General features: G+C 45.5%; 1 long non-coding RNA gene across 2 annotated transcripts in view; it reads right to left on the bottom strand.

Annotated features, from left to right (window-relative positions):
- Window positions 1–19593, bottom strand: part of LOC308338050 — a 155075-nt gene that overhangs the window by 24005 nt on the left and 111477 nt on the right. For both annotated transcript variants that reach the window (XR_013966363.1, XR_013966364.1), the window contains exons 3-4: window positions 11599–11640; window positions 4340–4485 (exon numbers count right to left, since the gene is read on the bottom strand). This is a non-coding gene — a long non-coding RNA (uncharacterized lncRNA). The remainder of the gene's footprint in view (window positions 1–4339; window positions 4486–11598; window positions 11641–19593) is intronic.

Here is a 19593-nt window from a genome sequence, read left to right as displayed (position 1 = left end):
GGAAAGGGGCAGAACCAGAACCTCTGGTCACGCTGACCCTCTGTGATGATCCTCCTGCGGACCAGAGAGGCCATAAACCCAGGTCACTCAGCTCTGAGCTGAACAGACTCCTTCATTACACTGGACCCCACAGAACTGGGCCCTAGGGATACGGGTAATTTCTTTTTAAAGTGGGTATATTTGGGGTGGGGGGGTGGGGTGGAAAATCTCCCTTGAGAATTTATAACTGGCAACTAGTACTCTGTAGTTTTGTGGTCCAAATTCAAAAAACCGCAAGTAGGGAATTGAGTTGATGGTGCCTACTGGTACCTGAAAGAAGCAAATGTAACTACTTCAAACTAGGCCTTAAAGAACTTGCACAGGTAAACCTTCTAAGGAACATGAGTTCACAGTCAATAAACCATAAACACACAAGGAAACACATCACCATGAATGAGCGCCAACAGACACAGGCAAATGAGTCAGATCTGAAAAGATGTCGCATACCGGAATTCAAATGCTGGAAGGCAACATAAAATAAGCAGATTTAACACATCTCAATCAATAAGGAAGTCTGAAAAGGAGTAAAATTTCATTTAAAAAGTATTACCACATTAAAAAAAAAAAAGTATTACCACATGGACTTCAGAAGGGACCAAAAATAATGGCTAAATATTTCAAAATTTAAAAAACATTTATTGAGCACCTATATCCTAGGTGTTGTACCTCTGTCTGGTCTCTGGAGACAAAGCAGTAGGGTGAAATAAATAAATAAGTGAATGAATGGATAAATACATAAACAAAATTTGGAAGAGTAAAAATCCTTTTTTTATCAAGGACAGTGTAAACAGCAGATTAAAAATAAGCTGAAAAGAAACTGGTGACTCAAAAGACAAATGCAAAGAAATGGTCCAGAATTGTGCAGGCAAGGACAAAGACAACAAAAATAACAAAGGGACACAGACCAGGGAAGCGAGAAACTCTTACCATATGCCTGGTGGGCGGTTCTTGTTGAAGAAAATAATAAAAAAAAACTAGGTAGAGGCATTATTCTAATAAATAATGGTGAAATTTTCCTCATATCAATCTTCAGGCTCAGAAAATCCAAAAAGTCACCATCAGGAAAAGGGGAAGGGGCAAGGAAAGAGAGCTCCCCACTTGGATGTAAGAAACCACGAGCACCAAAGACAAAGCAGAATCTTTAAAGCAGCCGGAAGGCAAGAGAGCTGAGCTATTTAAACTGGACTTGGAACACCACACGGGAGTGAAGCAGGCACAAAAGGAAAGGAATGAGTCTTCCACAGAGCAGGGTAAGCAAAGGCACAGAAGGAAACAGAAACAGGGAATGCAGATTTCACAAATTGCCAGGCTCCGTCGCACCGTATCCGAAGACAAGAATGTCCTCGCACTGTCCGCATCAACCCTAACACAGAAACCGGTCTCCTACGGCCCCTAACAAGTTATCACGACCACCCCTGCGGACCCTATCGCTAAAGTTACCTTCCACCGCCAGTGCTAGTAAGGCTAGCTCTCCGTCTCTCCTAACCTGAGAACTTTGGAGGCACAGCTACGGAACCGTGAACTTCCAAGCACGTCAGTCTATGGGAATTCCAACTGGAGGGCTTATGTCAAGTACCAAAGCCAGGAAGCCTGGTGTGCCTGCAGGAGAAATACAGGCGGAAGGGAAACCTCAAGTAATACCATGTGAACGTGTGTTTTCCTTCTCTTGGCCAACCTCCCCTAGGTTTTCTATGCCATCGTGACTCCCGGGCTTTCCTTCCTGATAATGACGTCTGGAAGAGAAGGAGGACAAGGGGTACTGCATTACAGTCCCTGTCTCAAGTCAGCATGTTCTGGGGAGAGCCCGTCTACTGACTGTTCACCCCTCTTGGTTGTAAGCACCTCTGCTGGGGAACTCACGTGAAACAACCAAAGAAAACGGCAGGGTGGACGCTCGGGGTGGCGGGGGAGATGCTCACTGAACTAGTACATGAAGCCTCGACCACATTAAGCACCCAGGAGGGTGAAAATCTGCAAACGAGAATTTGAGAAGTTCTGAGATTCCTCTGTGAATGCCGGAGCTGCCCTGACCTGTGTGATCGTGTGGCCAGACTCCAGGCCCCGCTGCTTCGGAAGGAGCAGGAAGAAGCTTGTGCCGCCATTCAGGGGAATTGAGCCTCGTTGCTTCGAGCAGCGCAGGACGCTCATGAGGAACGAGGGGCGGTCGGAGCAGACACTCATCCCAGCCACGCAGAGGTGGCTCGGTTCACCGTAAGCCACGGGATGCAGCCTCACCAGTGCGGGCACTAGGCTCATCTAGAAGCCTCCCCCTCCGCGAGGATGAGGCTTATTTAACCGTTTGTTGTAACGCTGCCTGTGTAATAATGCAAAGCATAAAAAAACTCCTGGATATGTCTGCCCCGTCAGTGTCCCTGCGGTGCATAACCAGTGAGGCAGGGTCACTGTCAAGAGTACAGTCCGGGAAATCAAACCAATCTGGGTTCGAGTGCTGGCTCCACCAGTCTCTCAGTGCCGGAGGCCAGGCAGGCTGCCAGACGTCCCAGCCACAGCCGAGTCACACTTCCAAGAAAGCAGACCCCACCTACCACCAGGCTTTTGGTGAAGATTCAAAATAGGTATGGGTACACAGCGCGTCCGCTAAGTAAATAAAAATACTTCAGAAGCCTAAAGAAACACAGCTTCTAATCATGTAGCCCACTACTGAAAAATAAAATGGATTCCATTTATTCCCAAACTGACTCACACTGAAAGCTCACATCCTTGAGGGCAACTTCCCAGCTGGGCACACCGACAAGACCAATCAGCCAACACTGTGCACTTGAAGACATGGTCTACACTTGGAAGGATCAGGGCTCCGGAACACCTCTGCGAACTACATGAGAAGATTTCTGGCAAAGGGGAGTGTCTCTGCTGTGTCATCTTCACTAACCCGGTCCTAGAAGGGTCTGGGTGACAGGGGCAATGTCAGAAACACGCAAGCCCAGTCCTCTGCCTACACCTCGGCATCGACTCACAACTTATCTAAGAACCCAGGAGAGCCTCCGTTAGGAAAGGGACATTTTTCATCACATCTCAGACTGACAATATAGTCTCAGTAAAATCATGAAACAATAACTCTTGAAAATATTAAATTTCAATAAACTCATTCAATGTTTAAGTGTGATCATAAACCAAGAATCCTCAAAATGAGAACAAGTATCAGACACTGGTGGAAAAAGCAGAGTGAAAGAGTTACGATTCCATGGGCATTAGGGTTGTTTCAAATCCTGACAGCAACACAGTCTCCACAGTGCCGAGTGTAAGACAGACAGACATACTGCCCACCGCCCTGTCTGCCCAGCTGCACCATGGGAAATACCCACTTGGAACCTCAGGATCCTCATCTAGGAAACAGGACTTGTTTAATATTCCTATGGTGATGTGATGATCAAAGACATAAACACTTGGCCCGGGGTCTATCTATAGCGTTCTACGTTGGTAGAGTAAAAGGAAAACAAAATAGCCTAATGGATCAAAGTGACACATACAGGACGTGGCCACTTCCATAAGAAAAGAGCCAGCAGGTGCCTGGGTGGCTCAGTGGGTTAAGCCTCTGCCTTCAGCTCAGGTCATGATGTTACCGTCCTAGGATAGAGCCCTGTATCAGGCTCTCTGCTCAGTTAGGGAGCCTGCTTCCCTCTCTCTCTGCCTGCCTCTCTGCCTACTTGTGATCTCTTTCTCTGTTGAATGAATAAATAAAATCTTAAAAAAAGAAAAGAGCCAGCATACCAAGAGAAACCCACTGAAGGTCACGGGATAGGAAATAATGGGTGACCCTGACCTTGACAATAAGCATTACTGAGAAGATAAGAATTACAGGCTATCAGCAAGGAAATGAAGTAAGCCCTCCACACTGTCACTGGGTTGGGGGGGAGGGCACAAGGGGTCAAAGTTCACAACTCACAGGGCATCAGTCAGGGGAAGAATAAAGCCAGGAAGGAATAGCTGATTCAAAGGCCACGTCCTGAGCTCCCATACTGGCTGCGCGGTTCCCAGAATCACAGGCTACAAATCTGTACCACTCCCCTCTGCCCAGGGCTGCAAGTTGCCTTTATGGTCTTTCTTGGCCTTTGGGCAACAGGAAGGGCTCTGGAGACCCTGCCTCAGGGCTGTGCCAGGAGGGGTTAAGAGCAACGACCCCCTGCAAGGTCAAGTTGCTTTGGAGGCCAGAAGGTGAGCGACGCCCGTCCCTGAGCGCAGCGTCCATTCCAGAGAGCGGCTCCGGTGGATGGAGGGGGGGCAGGGGAGGGCAGTAGAATGGGCCAGGGCAGGGTCAGCCCCAGCTCTGGCTCCCACCTACCTCCCACAGCGACCCTTCTGCATCTACCGATGGGCTCCTTCCACGTTATTCTCGCACCCGCTTCCTCAGGCCGGCTCCGGTCTCTTCCTTCATGACGTTCCCAACCACACGCTTCTGGGCAATCCCCAAAGGTATCAGTGGTGGCCCTGGAACAAAGGAAAACGTGCGCTCAGCTACCGGGAAAATGGAACCATCTAACCCTGAAGCTCAGAGACACGTTACCAACCCAGGCCGCATCACTGGAAGTGAAATGACAGTGTTAGATCAGAAAACAAAAAATTCACAACCGGCCTTCCCAACTCCTGGCCTCCTCTTTCCTTGCTTTGTTTTTTTACAGCTTTTTTCTTTTACTTTTATTTATTTATTTATTTTTTGCCAAAAATACACATAACTTGAAACCCCCAGCTTTTCTTTGTTGAAAACTCAAGTCTGTAACTCTCTACGTCACAGAGGCACTTCTCTTTTCACGTATTTATCTACATTCTTTGTCAATGAATAACTGATTTTCACAAATCAACTGCATCAACTTCAGTATGAAAACAAATGGTAACTAGGGTTACCCTCTTTACGAGTTGATGAAAAGGTGGTCACTTCTCTGAGGCCAAACCCATTACCCTCGCAAATGCTACCTGCTGGTCACATCCCTGTCAATGGGCTTCTGCATAACCAGGAAGTTAGAGATGTTTTTGCATCTGACAAAGAACAAAGAGCTCCCTTCATACAGTCCCTCATCGACAGCTGCTGGTACTTCCACACAAAAAAATGTGTAATCTAATGGCAGCTTGCAACAGAGCATCTCATTGTAATCGCGTTTCATCAGCAGCATTCTATTTTCTCCTCTCTAGAACCATCTATCAGAAGTGGGTCCTCAACCCTTTCTAGGGTCGCATAAGCCCTGCATCACTGACTAGCTGATGAAGGTGAAGGCTGCTCTGGTACCACTCAAATTTCAGAAAGTGCTTCAGCTCTCTGAAGCCCATCCTTGGACACCAGGATAAATATCCTACGGCCATGTACCAAACAGGACGGCAGCCATCTTGAACCTACCCAAGAGGATTAACTTTGTGAGGAAACAATTCTTGCAACAAAAGAAACCACTCTTAACAGTGCAGCGAAACTTGTCAGAGCCTAAGGCAGTCCCTCGATCACTCTCTCTTTATCCTGTCTATGAGAAATAGGGCTACACCTGCAAATACTCAAATACAGGTGGTCTCTGGGTTACGATGGTTTAGTTACTACTTCTTGACTATGACGATGCAAAAAGCAATACACATTTGGCAGAAACCATGCTTTGAACTGGGATCGATCCCTGGTCTAGGGCTCTGCGGTAGAATATTCTCTCACGATGCTGGGCGGCAGCAAGCCTCAGCTCGCAGGTGGCCACCAGACATGAGGGTAACTTACAACCATTCTGTACCCATACAAGCCCTCTGGTTTTCATTTTCAGTACTGAATTCAGTATTGAATAAATCACATGACTCATTCAACACCTGATTATGAGCCAGGCTCTGTGTTAGTTGACTCTGCCCAGCTAGAGGCTAAGGTCAGCACTCCAAGCATGGTTAAGCTAGGCTGGGCTGAGCTATGAGGCTCCATACATTAGCTGTAGCAAAAACGCATTTTCAACTTACAATACTTTTAACTTATGATGGGTTTATTGTGACATAAGCTCACGGTAAGTTGAGGAAGTTGTGTACAGTCCCAAAGAAAGCTACGGTCACAAATTAACTAAAAAACTAACAAAAATTAGGTATGCCATTACATTGACTCAAGACTGTTGAATTAAAGCCTCGGAGTAAAATATACACAAAAGAACATCATCTCCTGATAATAAAACATAGAGTATAGACACCTGAAGATAAAGCAAGGATTTCCCCCTACAAGAAAAGTGTACCTCAGGAAACAGGTATCATCTTATATTCAAGACCTCATATTATGAACAAAAATCTACTTATTTTGAATTATAAAATAACGTTCAGGAAAGTAACTTCAACCAATATTGGCCTAAGATGTTTTCAGAGAAAAGGAAGCAAAGGAACAGACTCAACAACTATTTCTGGAGGCACATCCTGACAAGGGCATTTACAGGATACAATTTTTTAAAAGCCCCAAATCCAGACTGCTTTTTAAAATGATATTTAATTGTCACGATAAAAAAATAAATGACATTTAATATCATTTAAAAGAGCAATCTGGATTTTGGAATAATCGATGACCCAAAGAATGGAGCTGTTTATCTCTGCTTCCCTCCAAATCCCCCTGCAATTAGAATTGTAGTAAATCGAGAAAAAGACCAAAATTCCTAAGGACAAAGAGAAGAGAAAAGTAGGTGAGAGCAGACAACAGACATCAGCGACACTTTGGAAGCTGAAAGCAGAGATGACCGCCGAGCTCCGCAGAGCCTGCTGGGACATTGCTGCCCAGAGACGCAAACAACCCCAGCCAACTGCTCAGGGAACGGCACTGGGGTTCCTCGGAAGGACAGGGGAAGGGGCGGGGTGGACAGGGACTGGCTAAAAGTCTGCACAGAGCAGTTAGACCCTTCCCTGATGCCACGTGCAAAAATTAACTCAAACTGGATTCAAGGCCTCCACGGAAGAGCTGACAATAAAAACTGCTGGAAGAAAACATGACGCTGGGCCTGGCAATGATTTCTTGGATCTGACCCCAAAAGTCCAGGCTACAGAAGCAAACATAGACAAATGGAAACAAGTCAGTCACAAGGCAGACTATAAGGTGGGAAAAAATATTTGCAAACTACATATACGATGATGGGGTTAATACATAGGATACGTAAAAAATCCCTACAACCCTAGGGCAAATAATACATTATATGTTAATAAAAATAATTTTTAAAAAAAAGAATTCCTACAAGTCAACCCAAAGGACAAATAACCCAATTAACAAGCAGGCAAAGCACTTGAAGAGACATTTCTCCGAAGAAGACACAGAGGTGGTCCAGAGGGAGATAAAAGGGTGCTCAGCATCACTGAGCATCGGGGGAAATAAAAATCCACACCACCTGAGAGAGCACCTCGCACTGTCAGTGGCCGCAAAGGAGGGAAGGGAGGAAACCACAAGGCGTTGGTGAGAACGTGGAGAAAAAGGAGCCCACGTGCGCTGCTGGTGGGAAGGCAAACTGGGGCAGCCCCTCTGGGAAACAGTATGGAGGCTTCTCAAAAACTTGAAAATAGAGCTACCCTAGGACCCAGCAATCGCACTACTGGGTATTTACCCTAAAGAGTACAAGAACACTAACTCAAAAAGCTAAGTGCACCCCTATGTTTATTGCGGTGATATCTGTAACAACCAAATCATGCAAGCAGTCCCAAGTGTCCACTGACTGATGAATGGATAAAGAAGATGTGATATGTGTGTGTACACACACACACACACACACACACACACACACACACACAGAGGAATATTATTCGGCCATAAAAAAGAATGAAATCTTGCCATTTGCAACGACACGGATGGAGCCAGAGAATACAATGCTAAGTGAATTATGTCAGAGAAGGACAAATATCACATGACTCCACTCATAGGTGGAGTTTAAGAAACAAAACAAGTGAGAAACAAAGAAAAAGAGTGACAAAATCTTAACTCTAGACAAATGACTGACAGTCACTGGAGGGGGGAGGTATGGGTGGAGGATGGGGGAAACAGGTGATGGGGATGAAGGCGTGCACCTGTCACGATGAGCACGGGGTGATGTAGAGAACTGTAAATCAGTATATTGTACACATGAAACTAATAGAACACTAAATGTTAATTATAGTTCAATAAAATGTGGGGAAAATTTTTTGAATAAAAAATAAATTTAGGGGCACCTGGGTGGCTCAGTGGGTTAAAGCCTCTGCCTTCGGCTCAGGTCATGATCCCAGGGTCCTGGGATCGAGCCCCGCATCGGGCTCTCTGCTCAGCAAGGAGCCTGCTTCCCCCTCTCTCTCTGCCAGCCTCTCTGCCTACTTGTGATCTCTGTCTGTCAAATAAATAAATAAAATCTTTAAAAAAATAAAAAATAAAATAAATTTAAAGATATCTGCACACTCAGGTTCACTGCAGCACTATTCACAATAGCCAAGAGGGAGAAGCAACCTAAATGTCAGTCAACAGGTGAATGGTTAAAGAAAAAGTGGTACAGACATAAAATGGCATGTTAACACTTAGTCTTAAAAAATGAGCCAAACTATGGAAAGAACCTAGATGTCCATCAACAGATGAATGGATAAAGAAGATGTGGTATGTATATACAATGGAATACTATGCAGCCATCAAAAGAAATGAAATCTTGCCATTTGAGACAACATGGATGAACTAGAGGGTATTATTTAGTGAAATAAGTCAATCGGAGAAAGACAACTATCACATGATCTCCCTGATATGAGGAAGTGGAGATGCAACGTGGGGGGTCTGGGGGGTAGGAAAAGAATAAATGAAACAAGATGGGATCGGGAGGGAGACAAACTATAAGAGACTCTTAATCTCACAAAACAAACTGAGGGTTCCCGGGGGGTAGGGGGTAGAGAGGGTGGTGGGGTTATGGACATCGGGGAGGGTATGTGCTATGGTGAGTGCTGTGAAGTCTGTAAACCTGGTGATTCACAGACCTGTACCCCTGGGGCTAATAATACATTATATGTTAATAAAAAAATTTAAAAATTAAAAAAAAATGAGGCAATCCTACCATGTGCTACAACATGGAAGAACTTTGGGACCTTATGCTGAGTAAGAGAAGCCTGTCGCCCAAAGAGGAAAAGTGTAAGACTCCATTTCCATGAGGTACGTGAAGCAGTCAGGCTCTCAGAGATCAGGAGTAAAGAGTGGGTACCAGAGGCTAGGGCAGGGAGGATGGGAGAGCTCCATCCATGGGTAGAGAGTTTCAGTTTTGTGAGATGAAAATGTTCTAGAGGTCTGCTGCAGATCAGTATCAATTTAGTTTACACTACTGTACCAGGCACTTAGGTTAAAATGGTAAATTTTATATTTTTTTGGTTTTTTACCACAATTTTAAAAAAAGGTAGGAGGAGATTATCCTGAATTATCTAGGTGGATCCTGGGTAATCACAAGATTCCTAAAAGTGAAAGAGGGAGGCAGAAGAAGTCAGAGAAATGCAGTATTAGACGTATTTGACCTGCTCACTTAAAGCGCCCCTACCTGGAAGGGGGCCAACAGCCAAGGACGGCAGCCAGCCTCTAGAAGCTAAAACAAGGCAGAGAAGGGAATTTTCCTCTAGAACTGCCAGGAAGGAAGGCAACCAGACACCTTGACTTGGGCCCAGTGAAAACCGTTAGACTTCTGATGTACAGAACTGTACAGTCAAAAAACTACTGCATTGTTTGAAGCCAAAATATGAAGGGGCAATTAGAGCCCCGGATCTTTTCCCCATCCAAACAAACCATCCCTATTCCTATCAAACAAGAACAGGATCCTCTTTTTAAAAATAAAATATTCAGAGACCAATAAAAATTAAAACATGCTGGCAGAAATTAAAAGTTCAACAATAACAGGAAAATCTCTCAGAAAGAACAAAAACACACAGAGATGGAAAATAGTTCAGAAGGGGTGCCTGGGTGGCTCAGTCGGTTAAGAGTCCGCATTCCGCTCAGGTCATGATCCCAAGGTCCTGGGATCGACCCCCGCATCGGGCTCCCTGCTCAGCAAGAGACCTGCTTCTCACTCTCCCTCTACCCGTCACTCCCCCTGCTTATGCTTCCTCTCTCTCTTTCAGTCAAATAAATAAGTAAAATCTTTAAAAAAATTTTCAGAAAAAAACGTAAGAAAATGAAAGAATCAAACCAGTGGGTCCAAATATCCAAATAACAAGCTTGCAAGAAAGAGAAAAAAGAGTGGAAAGGACATTATCCAAGTAGTACAAGAAAATTTCCCAAATTGAAGGATGTGACTTTCAGAATTGAAAGGACGACTGACATCAAAAGATTGTAAGACCTGTGTCCCAGCTGGGAATTTCAGCACTCTGGGGGATAAAGAAGAGTCAAACATTTCCCAGAGAAACAAAGCCAATCACACACAACCAGCTGGGAAGCAGAACACCCTGAGACATTTCCACGTAAGTGTCACAACGCTCAGCCACAAACAAAACCCAGTCATAATAAAGCAAACATTAAATACTAATGTACTCACACACAGTAACATGACTATACGCATCAAGTGGAGACAGGAGGGGTCGGCGCAAGCTGAGGGTAAGGGATGACGTGTGAGGGCTAAATCCTTAGCAGGAAATCAGTAAAAGTCTAAAATTTTAAGAGAGACCAATAAGTGACACTCACAGCATATGGTGTGTATTTCAGAAATAGGCAGGCAAATGCAAGAGAGTATAAGGAGAAGAGTCGGAAAGGGCTGCCTCTGGACACAGGAGTGATGGCCGCGTAAGTGCAATGGGGGATGGCTGTCACCATATTGTGTTTTCTTTTGAAGATTCATTTATTTGAGAGAGAGCGTGTGAGCGGGCAGGAGAAGCAGAGGGAGCGGGAGAGAGAATCCCAAGCAGACTCCGTGCTGCATGAGGAGCCAGATGTGGGGCCCGACCTCCCAACCCTGAGATCACGACCAGAGCTGAAATCAAGAGTCGGACGCTTAACCGACCGAGCCACCCAAACAACCCTGTTATAGTATTATTTTAATTGTAAACAACGGGCATGTACTTACCTCAAAATAAATATGCTAAACAAATGAATAGATGGAAGCAAGAAAGAAGGAAAGAATGTTTCACAAAGCTGACCTGCAAACCGCCACCCAGTGGACAGCTCCAGGACAACAGCCGTCCTAACACTGGGCACGCGGTTACTGACAGCCTGGAGTAAAACTTCCAATTATAGCCTCACACACGGATGCCCAATGTGCTGCATCGCAGCCGACCAAAATGGTAATGTGCTCTGGAACATGCTACTGGGTGCTTTAACAATATGACCAATAATAGAGAGGCTGACATCAGATATGCACGTAAGGACTGGGAGGAAAAGGGAAAAAAACTACTCTGAGGTAGGAGACAGCATAAGTTATAATATCGTGTGACAGAGACATACAATTATTAAATATACAATAGGTGACTAAGTTAATTAAATGGTGTAAGTAAGCATTTGACTATTATCTTTATATACCCAAAACATTCTTTATATATTCAAATTGGCCACAAAAATTGGGTGTGTTTTTTTTTAAGGTCTTCTCCGTGGAAAAACATGGGAAATACAAATCAAGTCTAAAAGGTACATAAAGAAATTAAAAACCCATTTACCTGAATCATGTTGCTTTTGTTTGTATCAATCTTCCTTCCGACCTAGAAGAAAATACTAAGTAAATTAAAATGTAATGAGCAGATTATAAGAAAACAAGCTGTTTGTAAGAAAAAAACTAAAACCCAAGGTAACTACTGTTTACTTCTTGTTCTCTATCCATAGCAAAAACTGTTCTTCCCCACGTCCCAGCTAATTTCTGGCTGTCACGGTATACAGAGTAAATTTTATTAGGCAAAGTCACGCAGAAGCAAGCAAGCAAATTCACCACGCATAAAAAACTGTATACCAAGCATACCTAATGGTAGAGCATGAGTTTTAAAACCATACACTTTTGTGAATTATCTCTTCTCCAGTCAGGCAAATAATTTGTTAATTGATGATACAGAGAAAGATAAAAAAGCAAGAAAAAAATCATTTTTCAAACGGTAAGAATTACTACAGGGTAAAAGGGTAGCAAGCTGTTCAAATTCTCATCTTTATTGAACACAATTACTAGCAAGTAGAACATTTACAGACCACGTATATGAGGTTGAGTATGATCAAAGAGTTTCTAAGTCGTCTTCGACACACACCCCCTTAAAGGCTTAGACTTACTTCCTCATTTAATTTCATTAAAGACTTTCTCAACTAAGAATGAGCTATCACCCTTCCAATACAAGCGTGAATTATGGTACCTGCAGAAAGAGGAAAAAGTTACCCTTTTTTTTTAAATTAAAAAAGATTATTTATTTATTAGAGAGAGAGAGAGAGAGAGAGAGCGCATGAGCAGGGGGAGAGGCAGAGGGAGAAAGAGACTCCACGTTGAGCAGGGAGCCTGATGCAGGACTCCATCCCAGAACTCTGGAGATTGTGACCCGAGCAGAAAAAACAAATGCTTAACTGACCGAGCCACCCATGCACCACAAAAGTTACCTTTTTAAAAACTTAATTAACATTTGTATTATCGTATTGCCGGCATACAGGGAAAAAACACAGAAATCTTGAGTGGCTCGCTTAATTTACCTAAAGCCAACACACCCTTGCAGCCACCGTTCTCCCCAGAGGTCACCTGTCAAACACCACACATTAGTTTCGCCTGCGGGCAAGGTCCTGTTATCCAGACATCTGTCTGCAAGTCCACAAACCCCTGTATCCGGACCAAAATAAAATGCTCCGGGAAGAGAGAAGCAAGTCGTTGCTGATAACAAGGAGATACTGTCTCAGAAAGACGTTGACACATCAGAGGAAACTGTTTTGGCTGACTGGATGGTTGTTCGAGGTCAACCTGCAGCATCTCGAGACTGTAGGACACAGAAGCTATGATATAAACAGATGCATGTCTCACTAGTGGTTAGATGAGAGAAGGGAGGACAGAGATTGATCTCCTTTCTACAGGTACAAAAACAGCTATGAAAATACAGGTAATGGGGCGCCTGGGTGGCTCAGTGGGTTAAAGCCTCTGCCTTCGGCTCAGGTCATGATCCCAGGGTCCTGGGATCAAGCCCCGCATCGGGCTCTCTGCTCCGTGGAGAGGCTGCTTTCTCCTCTCTCTCCGCCTGCCTCTCTGCCTACTTGTGATCTCTGTCTGTCAAATAAATAAATAAAATCTTTAAAAAAAAAAAAAAAAGAAAGAAAGAAAGAAAATACAGGTAATAACCAGACGAGGCTGTGCTAAAAGCAAGACTAAAGGACAGATACATCAACTCCTCTGACCTTCCAACTGCTCTGAAGCCTGCAGACAGATAAGGATGCGGAGTCTCCAACTGGGTAAGGGTGACAGGCCAAGCTAAACAGTAGGTAAGGCCAAACAGTTCCTCCTTTTTTTTCCCTAAAGATTTTACTTATTTGAGAGGGAAAGAGACACAAGCAGGAGGAGCAACAGACGGAGAGGGAGAAGGAGACTCCCCGCTGATCAGGGAGCTCAATGCTGGACTCCATCCCAGGACCCTGACATCATGACCTGACCAAAGGCAGGTGCTTAACCGACTGAGCCACCCAGGCACCTCCAAAGCTGTTCTTCTTCGTGGCTTCTATGCAGGGCTAGAGACACCAGAAAACCAAAGGGAAAATGTTCAGAAAAGAGGCCAGGCTAATTAGATACAGAATATACTATCTGGTTCCTGCTCTTGAGTCATTTAAAGGCAAAGATCAAGTAACTCGGGGTCCACAAAAGTCTTCTGTCAAATTCTGTCATTTGTAAAGTAGGCCCACTTACCTTTCTGAGCCTCAAAGGGGAAGTTTCAAAAGAAATCCGTACGCTTCACAAGGTGTAATTTTCTGCCATGTTAATTTGTTTTATGCTCTGTGTGCTTTTCCCACTGTAGCGGGAGAAATCAAAAGAACATGATGTCCGTCAGGAAAAGTCACAGATGCAGAGGCAAATTGCCACCAGAAAATTACTGAGGACCCTATGATAATGCCACCTTCAAACGACACACCATACCTGCATGAATATTTAATTCAATCACAGATATTTTCAAAAAGCAGGGAACACAGTTCAAAAGAAGAATGTTCTATTCTGCTATTCGAAGACGGAGAGGCAAGAAATCCAAGAAGAGCGGAGGTAAGACTCCATGTGATGTGCTCGCCGAAAGGCATGTCGCTCAAAGGGCCTTCTGCACCCTCACTGAGAAGTACGAAGTAATGTCAACAGCTAGGACCCTCAGACACCATATGTAAATCAATTAATTGCCTTTACATTTAATCCTAGGAGAACCGTGCAAAGCAGGGAGGCCTTAGGATCCCCAGCTGATCGGATGCAGCCCCTAGGCCCAGAGGGATCAGGTAACTTGTCCAAGCTTGCAAAACCTGGCCAAGGTCACAGTGCAAGGAAGAAGGAAAGAGTTCCCATCAAGTCTGCAGGGTACCAGAGACACTGTTCGGGCTTCCAGATTAAAGGGACCAAGGCTGCTGCTCCATTTAAAAATTACTTAATGATTCTTTCACTATTTCCTGGTTTCAAATTGCTTCTGGTTTATCCTGAATGAAGGGTATCGGCCTGCCTTTCCCCGGTGAGATGGGGTAATGTCTTGATGGCAAGTGGCATGAGGACAGAACCAAAAATAGGCCTGGATGGTCTCTTTTTCATAGAGGAGCTAATGGTTCAAGCAGCTGAGAGCTCTCTGGGGATCTTCTGTATATGGGATCGGGCCCACTTGCACAGTAAAGCATACAGGGGAAAAAAAATTACACGGGTTGGGCTGTGGCTCTAATTTTCAGTTGAGACCAAGTGCAGTAAGCCAAGAATCTTCGCAGACAGTAACCCAGCGGCAGGCAGGCAGAACAGTGGAGGGAAAGAGGACAGAATAAGGGAGTCTTCCTTTATTTGCTAATTCTGGGGAGCAATACTCACCCCGCTCTGTGTCTCCTAGGGCTGAATTCCTCTCCAGAAAAACCACACTGGGGCGGAAGGCTCAAAAGGGTGAAAAGGAATGAGCGTTAAAGAAGCAAGGCTTCTTCAACGGAGGAAGTTCACAGCATTCCGCAAGGCACGGCCAGCTCCCGCTTTACAGGTTTATATTTGAAGGGCCAGTCCTGTCAAACCTTATCACTTCCTCCTGGAGTGGCTTCATCTTGGGGGCCAGCCTGAGCGATGGGGAGGAAGAGGCTGCCCACAGGGCAACCCCAGGAGACGAAGTTGAAATCAGCTGCCACTGCCCACCACGGACACGTGACAGGAAACCGCGGTGGGCACGCTTCACTGCTGGCAGCCCCAGCCCAACTCTGTAATTATAATTCAGTTATTTCTTCTCAGCGGGACGATGGTGTGTAATTAGCCGAGAATAATACGGAGACCAGTAACAGCACAAGATCAATTTAATTATACTTTTCTATTTTTATTACATTTTTCCATTAAGATGACACTTTATTAGAATAGTAAAGACCACTGCAGTTTTTCTCATTCTCATTCATAAACAGCAAATGCAAATTAAGTCTTAGTCTCCGACTACAAAATCCAAAGTACAAAGTTAGTGCTTTCTTCCTAATCTCTAACAACAAGCACAGTTTAATTGCACGGCTTCTCTCTCTCGCCTGCTTGGAGGAGAACCTCGGCAGTCTCTCAGGAGGGATGGATTCAGGGGCAGGCATCAGGTCAAGTTTACATGACCGGAAGGGGCCGAGGGCACCTGAGGACCCCACCAGCTACCTTCTGGTAGCAGCTGGCATCACCCTCTTCACCAGGGAGAACAACGTGGGATTACACTCCAGGAAAGCCTTGATCTGCCCCTCACTGCACCGCAGTCCTACTTTTTCCAGATTTTAAGCCTAGCACCAAGAGGAAATTGGATATCTCTTCCCCACCGCCCCTCAGCCCTTGCTTCAATGTGCAGGACATCATGGTTCTCCCCAGAAGCCAGAGCCCCTTCTCTGAGCTGCTCAGCGGGGTGTAAAAGAAAACATACCCCCCCCCCACTCACACACACACAAATCATCCATTAACTACCCTGGAGACTTCCCAACCTGCCTCTCAAAGGGCTTTCCCTTCTCTTCTCTTCTGTAAAGTGCATTTGAATAGCAGAGTTTGGAGGAACAGGATCACCTGGAAGGAAAGGACAGGTCTGCAAACTTCAGCCCGCTAAAATGTGGGAACCGAAGGAGAGCATTATGGGGGGGGCAAGCATTTTCAGGGAAATACAAGGCACTAAACATTCCCAGAGACGACGGAGAATGAGAGCAACTACATTCAGGGAAGTGAGGAGAGAAATTAACGGGAAGAAAGCAAAATGGTCTGAAGCTAATCCTTGAAGACCTGAGTGCGACCTCAGGCGAAAATCACCCCTTCTCCCCTTCCCCAGAGAGGAGGTAAGTGCCTTCCTCAGAAGAAAAAAGGAAAGTCCTATCCTGTATTCAGCAAAACTTTCCTGAGTGGGATCACACCGAAATCCCAGAGCAGCTTCTGTGAAGGAGCTCACAGCTCGGCCAGAAGGAACACCCAAACCACTGTTTACGCTTCCATGTGCCAAGTGATAACGGGGAGGTAAGTAACATCAACCAACATTAGCACTTTCCTGCCTGAGACCAGGCAACCAATCCTGGCCACTTCATGGCTCTCATTCTGATCCCTGAGACCAGTGAATATCTTCTTGCTACTGATGGGAAGAGGGGTGTAAGGGACACAGAAAAGGGTCTTTCAAACACAAGTAATAGTTTTCATATTAATTAAACCCTCGGATACCCCTGCTCCCACCCCAAATAAAAAAAATCTATCCCTATTTCCCCATTTGAAGTCTGCCCAGAAGAGTCTCGGGCGCCTCGAACTTGTGCTCAGACACTCACAAACTGAGGAAAGAATTTTCTGAGATGGCAGGTCCTGGTATCAGCAATGCCCTGCCCTGCTTTACTGGAGGGGGTCTGGTGGTTACTAGAAACACTGCCCATGGATGTGACAATATAATCTTCCTCAGACGTTACTGAATCGCAGTTCCTTAAGGAGAAGGGCCACACTTTATCCCTGCCAAAATGCTCGATCATCGTGGATGATCAATAATCATCCATGAAATCCTAACAGGTCTTTCTTGACCAATTCCATCAAGTCAAACTTCTCAGGTCAGGTCAGCCGCCTTTACTTTGCACACCAAGTCATCATTTCCAAAACTGGAGGTTGACCCATCTTCAAAAGATCTGTTCGTTGTTATTTGAATGTTTGAGTCTGCAATTCTCTCTCATGTCCTTCCCTTCCCTGCTCCCTCACTGTCAATCATGCCTACGACCCGGCTTAGAGAGAACAGCGAAAATCAACATATTTACAATAATACACGAATTTTCTACATGATCTCTCTTTTAATTAACAAAAACATTGTTCTCAAGGTATCACATGTGCACCCAGTAAATGCTGGTTTGGTAATTACTCCCACTTAATATCTGATTATAACTTACCTTTCACTAAAACTGTCTTTGCACAGTGGTATGTCACTAACAAGAAAAGTTTTGATTGCAGAAGGATCAAAAGCTATAATGCCTTTTAAAAATACTTAATTGAGGTCTCATCCATTGTGGTCCCAGAAGCCTCCCTTGCAAACACCATCTTCCCAACTAGTCAAAAAGTCTCACAAGCAGAGATTATGTCATGGTGAAGGGAACTGAAGGGATCCACAAAAACCTTTTTGCTCCTTTTCCTGCTTCTGTTCTTACTAGGACTTGCATCCCCACTTTACACACGGGATATAAGACCAATGGCGTGTCTAGAAACCATCTAAGGAAGGACCAGGAGAGGATGAAGCTGTTATATGCGCATTCCAGCCACCAGAGCTAGACATCTCCACGTCAGGACCCCAGGCTCTAAGGAGTGACACGTGGGCCCTCGTCTTTGTTCTCATGGTTCCTGGATGCCTGAGGGGACCCAGACACCAGACCACAGCCCTCCACCAAACTCGAGACCCCAAGCTAGGACCAGACTCCCTCTTCTCCTCCTGAGCCTCTGTCCGCACCTGCAGTCCGTCTGTACCCTCAGGAAGCCCTGCGGGCGCTGGGGGCCCGGCCTGCGGCACCCGTACGCAGACACAGACCATATGCAAGGCCGGCAATTCCAAAAACGCGCCCTTAAAACTAATCCAAACGCCTTGCCTTTAGGATCTTGTTTCTTTCTAGCTACCGAGAAGAACACATATTTAATGAAAACTAAAGGAACTGAGCACAATGAGAACGTTCTGATTTCCTTTTTAAACACTTGGAAGCAGTTCGGACTTGAGAAGAAAACCCAGCAGGGCTGGCCAACCAAGCTGCCCTAACCACTGCCGGTCACAGAACCGCCCTTTCCCAGCCCCGGAAGAAGGAAAATTTAGCTGACTGGTAAGAATACAAGATGGACGAAAAACAAATTCCAAACTTAGTCCAGTGCAGGAGCAGAGTAATTTATTAACGCCAGTTCCCGGCGGAGAATCAGCCACGTGACGCAAAGCGGACGCGGGCAGACGCGAGTCAGGGCGTCGGCGCAGCCCTCTGACTTCCGGCGACTCGGCCACGTGATACAGCTCCATATACACAGCCGCAGCTGATTGGACCTGCAGGAACACCTGACCACAAGACAGCCGCTCATAGGCTGGCCGGGAACCCAAAAAGATGGGGCCAGCCAATCAGATGGCTGCCTCTAAACCTGGACTCCAGAAACTCTAAAGGAAGTTGCTAGTTAGATGCTGGGGTACAAGGCCAAGGGGGCTGCTGCTGGGGGTCTGGGCCAGTGCCCTGGGCGACGTGTGTCGTGGGAAGTGCACCCCATCCCGGGGTCAGCCTGCCCTGGTTTCCACCACCAGCAAATCACCGCAGGCAGAGCTCATGATGGCCACGGACGCTGAACTTACGGGGGAGGACCTGCTATGGACGCGTCTGGGTGGGACAAACCACCTTGTTTGAGGTCGAACAGCTCACATCACTTGGTAAGGAACCTGAGGCCAAAGTCTTAAGGAAATGGAGGGCTGTTCAAGTTCCTCTCTCGTCGGGACTGCAGGTTTCTCAGCTAGAAAGGAAGGCCATTTGGGGGGAGGGTCTCTAAGTTCTGTCTGTGACCTTTAACCTTGGCAGGGCCAGCGCCGGGCGAGTCAACAGGCCCCTCTGGACCGAGGAGGGCTCTACCAGGGGCAGTGACGGGATGCATTCTCTTTCACCTGGGCCGTCACATGATTTCTCATCCAATTAATTGGAATTAACAAATTTTTCTATAAAGGTTCCTAAAATGTGCCACTTTCCAGGCTGTACCATTTTCGCTATCTATACAAAGAATCCTGGAATTTTTCTGTCGTTTTCAGTTGCTCTATTTTTCATTTAAAATAGCCAATGATACAAAATCTGACCTCTCCCTTAAAGAAACTAAGAAGCAGAGAGAGTAGTATTTGCTTAGTCATTAGCGAGAATATTTATATCAGGAATAGTGCTACCATCTTAACCATATTTTCAACATTCCACTTGGGTAGGGTAGCAGTGGGGGGACATGGTACCGAAACCAGACACTGGGAATCCAAATACCTATCCTAAATACCTACCTCATCACGCAGCTTTTAGCAAATTAGATGGGCATTTGT

The sequence above is a fragment of the Martes martes genome (assembly GCF_963455335.1).
Source record: "Martes martes genome assembly, contig: scaffold_113, whole genome shotgun sequence".
Lineage (NCBI taxonomy): Eukaryota > Metazoa > Chordata > Mammalia > Carnivora > Mustelidae > Martes > Martes martes.
The sequence above is the reverse complement of the archived record's forward strand: the minus strand, read 5'-3'. Positions and strand labels throughout refer to the sequence as shown.